Below are 15,657 nucleotides of genomic sequence, written 5' to 3'. Positions count from 1 at the left end.
GTGATTGGACACAGCGGGAGCCAATCAGTGGGTCTGGTGGACCCGCTGTTCGCCGGGACCTGCCGATCATTCCCGAGGCAGATAGAACAGCGGTCTGCCTATGTAAACAAGACAGATTGCCGTTCTGTGATAGGAGAAGACAGACATCTTGTGTTTCTGCTAAGCAGGAACACGGATCTCTGTCTTCTTACAATACAAGCACCTCCCCCCACTGTTAGAAAGCACTCACAGGGACACATTTAACCCTGATATTAACCCCTTCCCTGCCAGTGTCATTAGTACAGTGACAGTGCATATTTTTTTAGCACTGATCACTGTATTGGTGTCACTGGTCCCCCAAAAAAGTGTCAAAAGTGTCCGATTTGTCCGACGCAATGTCGCAGTCCCGCCATAAGTCCCTGATCGCCGCCATTACTGGTAAAAAAATTTAAATTCCATAAAAATATCCCATAGTTTGTAGACGCGATAACGTTTGCGCAACCAATCAATATACGCTTATTGGGTTTTTTTTTTTTTTTTTTTACCAAAAATATGTAGCAGAATACATATTGGCCTAAATTGATGAAGAAATTCTATTTTTTTTTTACATTTTTTAATGTATTGGCTATGTTTTATAGCAGAAAGTAAAAAATATTGTTTTTTTTTCAAAATTGTCGGTCTTTATTTGTTTATAGCGCAAAAAATAAAAACAGCAGAGGTGATCAAATACCACCAAAAGAAATCTCTATTTGTGGGGGAAAAAAATACATCAATTTTATTTGGGTACAGCATAGCTCCCAACTGTCCCTGATTTCGAGGGACTATCCCTGATTTGGAGCAATGTCCCTCTGTCCCTCTTTCCTCCTCATTTGTCCCTCATTTTGGTCTGATCTATATAGATGTATATAAAAGGCACTTTTTATCTTTCAAAAAGTGTTTCCCAGCGCTAAAACTTTTCATCCAATATCTAAATTGCAGCATTTCTAAATGTCAAAACCCAGTATAATGGAGTAGTAGTGGTAAAAAAAAAAAAAAAAAAAAAAAGCAATTGTGTGTTTAATAATTTTTTTTTGCATAATTCTCCTTTAGGGGGTGTGGCAGAGGGTGTGTCCTATGCCTATATACTTTTGCTGATAGGTGTCCCTCGTTTCTATCTCAAAAAGTTGGGAGGTATGGTAAAGCGTTGCACGACTGTGCAATTGTCAGTCAAAGTAACTCAGTGCCGTATCGCAAAAGATGGGCTGGTCATGAAAGGGGGGGGGGGTTAAAACCTTCTGGGGCTGAAGTGGTTAATCAAGATTTATGACCCTAGAATTATTGCTCTCACTGCAGCATTTTTAGTGATACCTAACAGGAGGGGTGCAAGCACTGTTTACATATGCATGCCGCACCTACACCACACGTGGGGGAAGGGGAGGGGCTAAAATATTTTTTTTTAATAATTTTTATTTATTTTATTTGACACTTTTTATTTATTTATCTTTATTGCTGTCACAAGGTGGCTAACAAGCTCCCTTGTGATAGCTTTTGCTAGGTGACAGAGCAGCTAACCAAGTGCACCTCATGCTTGATTAGCTTCCTCCCTGGCTGTTACAGTTCAGCTGAAACTGGAAGTGATAAAATCCTCATCACTTGCGATTTAATTGGTCACAGAGGAGATCAGGGAAGGGCTGTTCCTCCATTCTCTCTGTCTCAAGCCTTCCTGGCCACTTACCGCAGAATGGTAGATCCCAGAGCTACCGCAGGCCGCAGTGGGCGGGGTGGAAGGACAACCTTTATGGAGGCCTGGATCACTTTTACAAAACATATGTGAGCATTGTCCGGTATTTTAATTATTGATGAATCACTTGTTTGGGATGACTTGTCCCAAGATCGAAGATTAATTGATACATACCCAGATAGCAAGTAATCGCATACCTCCCAACTTTTTGAGATGTGAATGAGGGACACCTATCAGTAAAAGTATGCAGGCATAGGACACACCCCTTTCCACGCCCCCTTAAAGGAGAATTGTACAAAAAAAATCAAGATTGGTTAAACTCACAAGTGCTTTTTTTTACCACTACCATTCCTTTATATTGGCTTTTGGAATTGACAAATGCAGCAATTTAGAAATCAGATGAAAGGTTTAGAGCTGGGAAACACTTTTTGATAGATAAAAAGTGCATTTTATATACTTTATATATTTTATCTACCTGTATATAGATCAGACTAAAATGAGGGACAAATGAGGAGGAATGAGGGACAGAGGGACATTGCTCCAAATCAGGGACAGTCCCTCCAAATCCGGGACAGTTGGGAGCTATGTAATCGTGCTGCAAGTTTGAAAATGACTTGCTAAGCTATTGCTAGACTTGCCAGTCTTTTCAAGTTTGTTGCACAATTGCAACAAGTCCGCATTGCATGACTCCGGATCAACTTTCTTTGCAAACATTCTGCCAATTCTGGATCAGTTATGTTGTGCCTTAGTCATCCCACCACAGGGGGGCACTGTGGCTGAATTTTCATGCTGTAGAATTGCAGAGCTCTTGCTGTAGACTCACCACTTCAACTTTGCTCTTGCTAGAGACTTGCCACGCAAATTTGCTACAAATTGGAAAAGTGTCAACAGGAACTTGTGCTTCAGGTGCTCTGCAAGTGTACAACTTGCCAGTAAAAATGTGCAGCGAGTTAACAAGACTTACAATTCAACACTGCCACACATTTGTGGCAAGTAATCCTTGCTATCTGGGTATATGGGTCCCTGACATTTCTTTCTTCTTCATTGTAACAGAAAGACAAACAGCATAGGGTTCCCCCCAAAATCTATACCAAGCCCTTACCTGAGCATGCAGCCTGGTAAGCCAGGAAAAGGGGGGGGGGGGCGAGTGTGAGTGCGATACTGTCAGGGCTGGGCTCAGCCCTTCCTTCTTAGAGCTGGCCACTCAGCTGTTGGCTAATTGCCAGCTCCTATCTCTCTCCACAGTTACTCAGCTGTTGATGATATCCTGCTCGTCAGTCCTGCCTACATAAGCCGTCCAGTCCAGTGGATCTCTGCCTTTGCCTTGGTCAACATCACAGAAACTATCTCCTGCGATCCTGTTCAAGACTTGCTTTGCTGACATCCCTTCTGGCTCCAGATGCTGCTTGCTGTTCCACTACATTGATCCCTGACTTCTGGCTTGGCTGACTATGCGTTCCAGTTAGTGAAATTTAGCTATGTTTTGACTACGTTTGTTCTTTTTACTTTTATTATTAAACAAGTGTGATTTAACTGTACTTCTGTCTCGGTCTGATTTAATGGTTTCTGACAGATACCCCCTTCCTGAACCATAGCATAGCAAGATCTCCCTGGCAGAACACCTTGCTGCTCCTTACAATCATGGTCCAGTGGTTGGGGGGGGGGCTCATTGGAATCTGGAAGCCCCCTTCAATAATAAGGGGGCCCCAACTACTGCTCCCCATTTTCGCCCATTCTTGCATTGCATTTGGCTGTGGGGAGTGTTTGCGACACTTCTCCATTTGCTCGAATGTGTAGTGCTGATTGCTACATGTCAGGTAAGTGTTCCCGAGGGCGCAAGGCATAACAACTGCGACATATAAATTTCCCCCATCCACTGTCTATTAAGGGGGGGCAGCTTAGGGGGGGGGCAGTTGGCAGGAGGCTAAAACGTGGCTCAAACGCACATTTTTGCCTCTTCCCCAACCACATGAACACGCTACACACTGGCAAATCTTCTATGACAATAAAATATATATTCTCATAATGTAAGTCCATCATCATTCACAATAAGTCCTTCTCAATCACCTGCCGACCCGCTAAACGAAAACCTGCCGACCACCGAGACAATACCTGGGATGAGAATAGTAGAGTATACCGTATATATCCCTCTGATCCCGATTATTCCACAATTAGTATAATAATTGCATGTAGTACCCAGTATCAGCCTGTAGGTGGCGGTATGAGCCTTGACTTCAGTTACCTGTAGAATAGATGGTTTCCTTATAGAACTTCAAGGTGTCTCCAGGATTTACATTTTTAAAGGGCATTGTGTTAAAATGTTGAACTCACCAGATACAGCCAGACAACACCGTACTGACTAGAAGATGAAGAGTATCTCATATACAGTCCGGTACATGAAACCAAAATTCGTGCCAAACCTTCTACACTGATTGTATGGCCTACCTGTTTTTTTCATTTCTATCACATGTGCCTGGCTGTTAGAGGCATGTTGTCATGTATGTTTTATTTATTTATTATTTATTTTATATATATATATATATATATATATATATATATATATATATATATATATATATATATATATATTAATATATACAGTGCCTTGAAAAGTATTCATACCCCTTGAAATTTTCCACATTTTGTCATGTTACAACCAAAAACGTAAATGTATTTTATTGAGATTTTAGTGAAGTGTGAAGTGGAAGGAAAATGATAAATGGTTTTAACATTTTTTACAAATAAATATCTGAAAAGTGTGGAGTGCATTTGTATTCAGCCCCCATTACTCTGATACCCCTAACTAAAATCTAGCGGAACCAATTGCCTTCAGAAGTCACCTAATTAGTAAATAGAGCCCACCTGTGTGTAATTTAATCTTAGTATAAATACAGCTGTTCTGTGAATCCCTCAGAGCATTGTTAGAGAACCTTAGTGAACAAACAGCATCATGAAGGCCAAGGAACACACCAGACATGTCAGGGATAAAGTTGTGGAGAAGTTTAAAGCAGGGTTAGGTTATAAAAAAATATCCCAAGCTTTGAACATCTCACAGAGCTCTGTTCAATCCATCATCCGAAAATGGAAAGAGTATGGCACAACTGCAAACCTACCAAGACATGGCCGTCCACCTAAACTGACAGGCCGGGCAAGGAGAGCATTCATCAGAGAAGCAGCCAAGAGGTCCATGGTAACTCTGGAGGAGCTGCAGAGATCCACAGCTCAGGTGGGAGAATCTGTCCACAGGACAATTATTAGTCGTGCACTCCACAAATCTGACCTTTATGGAAGAGTGACAAGAAGAAAGACATTGTTGAAAGAAAGCCATAAGAAGTCCCTTTTGCAGTTTGTGAGAAGCCATGTGGAGGACACAGCAAACATGTGGAAGAAGGTGCTCTGGTCAGATGAGACCAAAATTTATTTCTTTGGCCTAAAAGCAAAACGCTATGTGTGGTGGAAAACTAACACTGCACATCACCCTGAACACACCATCCCCACTGTGAAACATGGTGGTGGCAGCATCATGTTGTGCGGATGCTTTTCTTCAGCAGGGAAAAGGAAACTGATCAGAGTTGATGGGAAGATGGATGGAGCCAAATACAGGGCAATATTAGAAGAAAACCTGTTAGAGTCTGCAAAAGACTTTAGACAGGGGTGGAGGTTCACCTTCCAGCAGAACAACGACCCTAAACATACAGCCAGAGCTACAATGAAATGGTTTAGATCAAAGCATATTCATGTGTTAGAATGGCCCAGTCACAGTCCAGACCTAAATCCAATTGAGAATCTGTGGGAAGACTTGAAAATCGCTGTTCACAGACGCTCTCCATCCAATCTGACAGAGCTTGAGATATTTTGCAAAGAAGAATGGGCAGAAATGTCCCTCTCTAGATGTACAAAGCTGGTAGAGACATCCCCAAAAAGACTTGCAGCTGTAATTGCAGTGAAAGGCGGTTCTACAGAGTATTGACTCCGGGGGGCTGAATACAAATGTACCCCACACTTTTCACATATTTATTTTTAAACATTTTTGAAAACCATTTATCATTTTCCTTTCATTTCACAATTATGTGCCACTTTGTGTTGGTCTATCACATAAAATCCCAATAAAATACATTTACGTTTTTGATTGTAACATAACAAAATGTGGAAAATTTCAAGGGGTATGAATACTTTTTCAAGGCACTGTATGTATATATATATATATATATATATATATATATATATATATATATATATATACACAGTATCTCACAAAAGTGAGTACACCCCTCACATTTCTGTAAATATTTTCTTCTATCTTTTCATGTGACAACACTGAAGAAATGACACTTTTCTACAATGTAAAGTAGTGAGTGTACAGCTTGTATAACAGTGTAAATTTGTTGTCCTCTCAAAATATCTCAACACACAGCCATTAATGTCTAAACCGCTGTCAACAAAAGTGAAAATGTCCAAATTGCACCCAAAGTGTCAATATTTTGTGTGGCCACCATTATTTTCCAGCACTGCCTTAACCCCCTTGGGCATGGAGTTCACCAGAGCTTCACAGGTTGTCACTGGAGTCCTCTTCTACTCCTCCATGACGACATCACAGAGCTGCTGGATGTTAGAGACCTTGTACTCCTCCACCTTCTGTTTCAGGATGCCCCACAGATGATCAATAGGGTTTAGGTCTGGAGACATGCTTGGCCAGTCCATCACCTTTACCCTCAGCTTCTTTAGCAAGGCAGTGGTCATCTTGGAGGTGTGTTTGGGGTCATTATCATGTTGGAATACTGCCCTGCGGCCCAGTCTCTGAGGGGAGGGGATCATTCTCTGCTTCAGTATGTCACAGTACATGTTGGTATTCATGGTTCCCTCATTGAACTGTAGTTCCCCAGTGGCGGCAGCACTCATGCATCCCCAGACCATGACACTCCCACCACCATGCTTGACTGTAGGCTGTGGGGTAAAGGGGCACAAAGAGGGGGCAGCAGATGGAAAGGGGCGCATGTGCTAGAACCAATCTCCCTGCAGTGCAACCAGAGAGGGAAAGAAGAGGAGAATCTGGCAGTGCTGCAGGGGAAGACAGAAGAGAATTGGTGTCTGCAATAAGACAGTACAAGTGGACCTCCTGCTAAGCAGGTGCCAGGGCCCCCCCCCCTTGAACTGATGGGGCCCGGGCCAAGTACAGGAGGGCTGGCTGTTCTGCCTAATCAGCGGCCCTGCCTGGACCTGCCCTAGTAGAATGATCATCAGTCTGCTCTCCTCTCCTGTAGGTATATTTGGTTTTTAGACTGACATCAGGCTGAGAGCGTGGTTCTATTCCTTTTCCTGACAGGGAATGAAGGGAGGCTAGTATGAAGAGAACATTAGGTACTTACACTAGCTGTGTTCAAATAAGTTTTGCTGGCCCCTTTTGTACAGAAAAGAACAAAGGATACAAGTTTTTTGTCACCAAAGACTGAGTGCAGGGCAGGTTCACATCTGTAGTGGTGGTTCTCACTGCACCAGTTCCTGCAGCCGCAACCACCCGCACTGAAAAATGCGCTGGGTGCGCGCGGGTGCCATTAATCCTATGTTGCACTTGCGGTTCCCATGTGGGCTGTGACTTCTAAAATGCTGCAGGAACCTTTTCCATGCGTTTCAGAAGGCAATGCCCGTGCAGCTTGCTAGGGCTGGTGAGCTGCTGCTGTGGGGATTTACTATCTGCTGCTAGAAAGACTGAGCCCTTTAGGAAATTACCCTACAGCCATCTAGTAGCCTTATTACTGCCTACAGGCATGATTGGGACAATTCTCATGTGCACCAACACTACAACTGTGCCCCAATGCTAGACGGCTGAAGATTTAGAACTAAAGACTGCCCCTTTACAGCTGCTACACAGAGACCTTCACCTATTGCTTATGCTAAGAGGTATCTAGCAGATGACATTGCGCCATATCCTAGCCATACTCCTATAGTGCACTCTAGCCTAGGTATGTATTATTATTTACATTGTAGCTAATGCTTATATGCTATTATTTATTGCTGACTTTGCTGATGCTAGTGGTATAGAACTCTATTCTAAGTTACCTTGGCATAGTGATCATACTGTCTAGAGCAGTGGTCCCTAACCTTTTTCTGAGCCAGGGACTGGTATCGTGCGGCTAATTTTTTCAGGGTCCGGGGGGGTTTGTGTCGTAGGCGGGGGTTGTGGATGGTGGCGATGGGGGTTAGGTGATATTATTTTCACTCACTGATTTTCACAGATCATTAGCAGAGAGGTTTGACTGCACAGAGACTCCTATGGAAACGGTATTAGTGAGTGGATCACTGCACAGAGCTCACGAGCACCTCAGATCACCAGGCTCCTGCATCCATTCATCTCTTCTCACCTTGCATCTGGGAGAAGGTGGGCTTTTCCGAGTCCTGTATGTGTTTGTTGTGCCCCGGGGCTTCAGAAGGAGGAGAGCAGCCGCCACTTATTGGTGCTCTGGACCAGGGGTCCCCAACCCTTGGGCCGCAGACCGGTGCCGGTCTTTGACCTGTTGGGGGCCGCGTGGCGGGGGGGGTTGGCAACAACTCAATCTCTATGCCGCTTGTATTGCCGCCTCTTGTTGGTTGGCAGTGGGGGACCTGTATGTGTTTGTTGTGCCTCCGGGCGTCAGAAGGAGGAGAGCAGCCACCACTTATTGACAGGGGGTGGAGCTTCACTACAATGCAAGGCTATTATATTCAATTGCCGCACAGCAGGGGGTGAGCGGCTGGTGAGTGAGTGAAGCTCCACCCCCTGTCAATAAGTGGCGGCTGCTCTCCTCCTTCTGACGCCCCTGGGCACAACAAACACATACAGGTCCCCCGCTGCCAACCAACAAGAGGTGGCAATACAACTGGCCCCCAACAGAGATTGAGTTACCATCAACTCCCCCCCCGCCGCGCTGCCCCAACAGGTTAAGGACCGGCACCGGACTGTGACCCAAGGGTTGGGGACGCCTGGTCCAGAGGACTGTGTCTGAATCTACCTTCTGTGTGTTAATTAATGCTTAAACCACCATTTATTCTAATCTGTACCAATACAGTGGAACCTTGGATTACGAGCATAATCCGTTCCAGGAGAATGCTTGTAATCCAAATCACTCGCATATCAAAGCGAGTTTCCCCATAGAAGTAAATGGAAACGAAAATAATTTATTTCCGCATTGACTTCTATTGCATGCAATACCACATATGGCCAGAGGTGGGGGGGAGCCAGAGAGACTCGGAAATACTTGGGGACAGCTCGGCTGAACTCGGAAAGGCTTGGAAACACTCGGGAATGGAGTGATTCCGAGTATTTCCGAACGGCTCCGAACCATTCCGAGTGTCACCGGCGCCCCCGCACCTCTGGCCAAATGCGATACTGCACACCCCATTAGCTTGAATTCTGCTCGTTTTGTGAGACAACATTCGCAAACCGAGTCAGGATTTTCTTCAAAACGTTGCTCGTCTTTCAAAACACTCGTTAACCATGTTATTCATTAACCAAGATTCCACTGTACATTGAGTTCATTTACCACTAAACGATCTGGTGTCTATTTTCTGGTGCTAATTCACAGCCAAGTTGCTCGTGTTCTTATAAGTGCCGGTGTTTCATCAGATTAGGCGACCCATCACAATTTGTAACGGAAGTAATGCTTCGTCGCCGCCATCTTGCTACACCCAGCACTCGTCCACAGTAAGGATACAGTGAGAAGGTGGCAGGCGGACATCTTGTTACACCCACCAGAGTCTTGCATTTCACACTTATTTTTAACAGTAAACGGAGCTTATATGGTGAAATACAGGATTTAGAAATCCGTCTGACTGTTTAGATGTTGAATTTTAAAAGCAGCGGCAAGCCTGCTGATCTCACAGGTTTGCAAATCTGACAGAACACCGCTGCTTATTTCATTCAACATGTAAAATACAATTCATGCCTCCATGCTGCCAAACAAGCCTACTTTGTCTCTCTTATTAATACTTTGTCATCCAGTCCCCGTCGGCTCTTCTCAACCTTTAACTCTCTGCTTCGTCCCCCACCCCCTCTACCCACTAACTCACTCACTGCCCAAGAGATTGCCAATCACTTCAAAGACAAGATTGATGCAATTCGTGAGGATACCTCCACTATGCGTACATCTTCCCCACCCAACATACCTTGCCTAACAGCACATTCAACACTCTCCTCTTTTGAATTGGCTACTACTGAAGAGGTTACAAAACTTTTCTCAGATACCCACCTAACCAATTGTCCTTTGGATCCTTTTCCTTCACAACTACTACGGTCACCCTCTTCTTCTATCCTATGCTCCCTCACCCACATCTTCAATCTCTCCCTCTCTAGTGGCACCTTCCCCTCCCCTCTAAAACATGCGCAGATCACTCCCATACTTAAAAAGCCCTCACTGGACCCTACCGACCTGAACAACTTAAGACCCATCTCATTGCTCCTATTCACCTCTAAACTTCTAGAACGCTTAGTCTACAACCATCTTAGCTCCTACCTCAGTGAAAATAACCTTCTTGACCCCTTACAGTCTGGCTTTCACTCACAGCACTCCACAGAAACTGCCTTACTAAAACTCACTAACGATTTACTAACTGCTAAAACCAACAGCCAGCACTCCATACTCCTACTACTTGACCTCTCTGCAGCCTTTGATACTGTTGACCACCCGCTCCTTCTGAATAAACTACATTCCCTTGGCCTCCAAGATTCTGCTCTATCCTGGTTCTCTGCCTATCTATCCAAGCGCTCCTTCAGTGTCACCTACAACTCTGTCTCCTCCTCTCCATTGCCCCTTTCTGTGGGGGTCCCCCAAGGCTCGGTTCTTGGACCTCTTCCCTTCTCTATCTACACCTCCTCCCTCGGTCACTTAATAACCTCCCACGGCTTCCAATACCACTTATACGCTGATGACACCCAAATCTATCTGTCTACTCCTCACCTCACTCCTTCAGTCTCCTCTCGCATTACTAACTTACTAACTGGACATATCAGCATGGATGTCGCACCACTTCCTTAAACTAAATCTCTCTAAAACTGAGCTATTAATATTCCCCCCCGCCCATGCCCCCCTCCATGACTTTTCCAGTGTCTGTCAACCCTCTCCTCCAATCCCTACACTGGTCTCCATACAGTGTCTGTGAACCCTCTCCTCCAATCCCTACACTGGTCTCCATTCAGTGTCTGCCAACCCTCTCCTCCAATCCCTACACTGGTCTCCATACAGTGTCTGCCAACCCTCTCCTCCAATCCCTACACTGGTCTCCATTCAGTGTCTGCCAACCCTCTCCTCCAATCCCTACACTGGTCTCCATTCAGTGTCTGCCAACCCTCTCCTCCAATCCCTACACTGGTCTCCATACAGTGTCTGCCAACCCTCTCCTCCAATCCCTACACTGGTCTCCATTCAGTGTCTGCCAACCCTCTCCTCCAATCCCTACACTGGTCTCCATACAGTGTCTGTGAACCCTCTCCTCCAATCCCTACACTGGTCTCCATTCAGTGTCTGCCAACCCTCTCCTCCAATCCCTACACTGGTCTCCATTCAGTGTCTGCCAACCCTCTCCTCCAATCCCTACACTGGTCTCCATTCAGTGTCTGCCAACCCTCTCCTCCAATCCCTACACTGGTCTCCATTCAGTGTCTGCCAACCCTCTCCTCCAATCCCTACACTGGTCTCCATACAGTGTCTGTGAACCCTCTCCTCCAATCCCTACACTGGTCTCCATTCAGTGTCTGCCAACCCTCTCCTCCCAATCCCTACACTGGTCTCCATTCAGTGTCTGCCAACCCTCTCCTGCAATCCCTACACTGGTCTCCATTCAGTGTCTGCCAACCCTTCTCCTCCAATCCCTACACTGGTCTCCATACAGTGTCTGCCAACCCTCTCCTCCAATCCCTACACTGGTCTCCATTCAGTGTCTGCCAACCCTCTCCTCCAATCCCTACACTGGTCTCCATTCAGTGTCTGCCAACCCTCTCCTGCAATCCCTACACTGGTCTCCATTCAGTGTCTGCCAACCCCTCTCCTCCAATCCCTACACTGGTCTCCATTCAGTGTCTGCCAACCCTCTCCTGCAATCCCTACACTGGTCTCCATTCAGTGTCTGCCAACCCTCTACTCCAATCCCTACACTGGTCTCCATTCAGTGTCTGCCAACCCTCTGCTCCAATCCCTACACTGGTCTCCATTCAGTGTCTGCCAACCCTCTACTCCAATCCCTACACTGGTCTCCATTCAGTGTCTGCCAACCCTCTACTCCAATCCCTACACTGGTCTCCATTCAGTGTCTGTCAACCCTCTCCTCCCAATCCCTACACTGGCTCCCAATCACCCAGCGAATTATATTCAAAATACTAACCACAACATACAAAGCCATTCACAACTCTGCCTCGAGCTACATCACCAATCTTGTTTCCAAATATCACCCAAATCGTCCTCTCTGCTCTTCTCAAGACCTCCTACTCTCAAGCTCTCTCATCTCCTCCTCCCATGCTCGTCTCCAGGATTTCTCCAGAGCCTCTCCCATCCTCTGGAACTCGCTACCACCATCTATCCGGCTATCCCCTACTCTTGCTACCTTCAGGCGATCCCTGAAAACTCATCTCTTTAGGAAAGCCTATATCGTCTCTAACTAATCTTTTGCCATTTCCATCAGCTCATTCCCCACAGTTACAACATTTTGTACCACCTGCCCCACCCTATTAGATTGTAAGCTCTTCTGAGCAGGGCCCTCTTAATCCTCTTGTATCTTATCGTATTATAACTGTATTGTCTCCTTTTATATTGTAAAGCGCTGCGTAAACTTTTGGCGCTACATAAATCCTGTATGATAATAATAAACAGTCCGACGGATTTCAGAATACTGTATTTCACCACATAAGCTCCATTTACTGTTAGAAATAAGTGTGAAATGCAAAACTCCGGTGGGTGTAACAAGATGTCCCCTTGCCACCTTCATTGCTATGGATGAGTGTGGGGTTTAGCAAGATGGCGACGGCGAAACGTCAATTCCATTACAAATTCTGATGGGTTGCCTATTCTGACAAAACACCTGCAGTAACTTTCATTAAACCAGAGGCATATGTCTCAACATTTTGAGATAGGAAAGAGGGACACCTACTAGAAAAAAGTATGTAGGCATGGGACACACCCCCTGCCACCCCCCCCCCCCCCTTAAAGGGGAGTTCTACAAAAAAAAATGACTAGTTAAACCCACAAGTGCTTTTTTTTTTACCACTATCATTCCTTTATATTGGCTTTTGTAATTTACAAATGCAGCAATTTAGAATTTGGAGGAAAGGTTTAGCGCTGGAAAACACTTTTTGATAGATCAGTAGTGCATTTTTTTTATACAACTATATAGATCAGACCAAAATGAGGGACAAATAAGGAGGAAAGAGGGACAGAGGGACTTTGTTCGAAATCAGGGACAGTCCCTTGAAATCAGGGACAGTTGGGAGCTATGCAGATGTGTCAGAGGGGCTGAGGGTGTTCTTGAAAGTTGAGGCACAGTATAGAGAACCCAAATTACCAAGTGGCTCCTGCAGGGGGAGCTCTACACCAGATTGCAGGGAAGTGACATTTGACTTCTTCATGCTAGAGAAGATGAGATCTGACTGAGGCGGGAGATAGAAAGGTCAGACATAATAACAGGTCATTATAAAGTGACTTCTGTATAACATAATATCATTTTACTTAATGACAGTGACATTTACCTTTAAAGCCGCCCGTCCAGCCCATCAAGTCATCCTTTGCCAAGGTTTGATAAAGTGGAATTTTTAGGAGAATTTAACCGATTTATTAAAGCTAAACTCCGGGGAAAAGTAAAAAAAAAATAAAAATAATGATGTCACAGTGTAATGGTAAAATGCTGGTTTAGGCTTCCCGCACTGAGGTCCCTTTAAAAGGTTTTGAACTCCAAGGGGGTGGGAAGGATCGGCAATCGTGTGACTGCTGTGATTGGCTATTACAGTGGTCACATGATCGGGAGCTAGTCTCGCTGGTTCCATAGTGGGGGCTTAGAGTGGTCTTTGACAGTTCGTTCTCTGTGCTGGGAGCAGGAATTGAGTCCATTCTCAGAATTGAAACATCGCCCCCCGCGAAACATATGCGTGGCGTGTGGATGTTAAAGCCCACCCTTTTGCCACCACACATATGTGTTTCGCTGGCAGCGAACTTACCTCTTCCCTCACTCCCCCTGCAGTCAGCACTCTCGTCTTCCCTTCAATGCTCCGGGTACAACTGCTGGCCCTGCATTGTAGTTGATGACATCTGTGCTATGACTGCCAGCTGGATGCCTTAAAGTGGTGTTCCGGCCGAAATGATACTTTTTAAATAAAAATACCCCTATAATACACAAGCTTAATGTATTCTAGTAAAGTTAGTCTGTAAACTAAGGTCTGTTTTGTTAGTTTATAGCAGTAGTTTGTTATTTTATAAACTTACAGCAGGCCGTGGCCATCTTAAGTCTGGGCATCTGAAGCCAGACTGTATTTCTTCCTGGATCTCATCCTTGCAGATCTCGCACATGCTCAGTGCAGCACAAGCAGTGTAATAGGTTTCAGGTCAGGTTTCTATAGCAAAGGCAGTTTCAGAGGAAGTTGCCGCCCCTTCCCAGAATGCATTGCAAACAGGAAATGATGCGATGGGCCGCGGCCAAGGAGGAGGAAGTGAAAAATGAATACAGCAGATATACAGTAGGTGCTGAGAAAAAAAATTTAAAAAATATCCAATTTGTTTACAGTGCACAGTTTAGTGAGGGATGCTGAAGAGTTGTAAAAGTGGGTGGAACTCCACTTTAAGCTGACCATATACAGTATGTCACAAAAGTGAGTACACCCCTCACATTTTTGTAAATATTTTATTATATCTTTTCATGTGACAACATTGAAGAAATAACACTTTTCTACAATGTAAAGTAGTGAGTGTACAGCTTGTATAACAGTGTAAATTTACTGTCCCCTCAAAATAACTCAACACACAGCCATTAATGTCTAAACCACTGGCAACAAAAGTGAGTACACCCCTAAGTGAAAATGTCAGATTTGTGAGATACTGTACTACACTAACTGATTGTACGATCTGTTTTAGAGTTTCTATCAACAGTAGACATGTGCGGTTTGTTTCGTTCCGAATTAAACTGTTCGTTATTCGGAAATAGTACCGGATTTAAACGAATCCAAAATAATGAAAAAAAAATCGTATAAAATTCGAATCGTTTTCAAATTCGAATACTTTTCCAATTTGAATAGTTTTCCGGTTTCCAAAGAGAATAAAATAGAATAGAAAACAAAGGAATAGAATAGAAAAAATATTTTTTTTTCTATTCTATTTCTTTATTTTCTATTCTGTTTTATTCTTTTTGGAAATTGGAAAACTTTTCGAATTTGAAAACTATTCGAAATTGATTCGAAAACTTTTTGAATTGATTTGAAAATAAATAAACAAAGCGAATTCCGAAAACGAATGAAACAAATGAAACAAATTTATGTAAAGGCATGATGGGACTTGTAGTTCTGCAACAGCTGGAGGGCCGCCAGTTTGAGACCCCCTGATTTAAACCTAGAATTCAGTTGGGTTTTAAGGCCGACTTACCTCTAGGTTTGCCCCTTTCCAACACTGACAGCTCCAAGATCCCTATTGTGCTCCATCTACCGCTTCTGCCATCTTCTCTTCCCTTTCTTTAGTGTCCGACCACTCATGGTGTACCATCTGTGCATGTGTGCTGGAGATGCAATGCTTTGGTTCCCTAGTGTCTGAAGCTCCTGAAGGTGGCAGTATAACCCACTTGTCCAGGAATGCACCTTAACCCACTTTAATGTAAGGGGGGACTCTAATGGGGGGCTTTGATGTAAAGGGGGACTCCGATGGGCTCATGTTTATTTGTAATTTCTTAGCTTTGTTTCACTGACGTTCTTTCTCGGCTGTTCAGAATCTGATAAAAAAACTCCAATCAAATGTACATAG

This window comes from Aquarana catesbeiana, linkage group LG01 (assembly GCF_042186555.1).
Source record: "Aquarana catesbeiana isolate 2022-GZ linkage group LG01, ASM4218655v1, whole genome shotgun sequence".
Taxonomy (NCBI): Eukaryota; Metazoa; Chordata; class Amphibia; order Anura; family Ranidae; genus Aquarana; species Aquarana catesbeiana.
The sequence above is the reverse complement of the archived record's forward strand: the minus strand, read 5'-3'. Positions refer to the sequence as shown.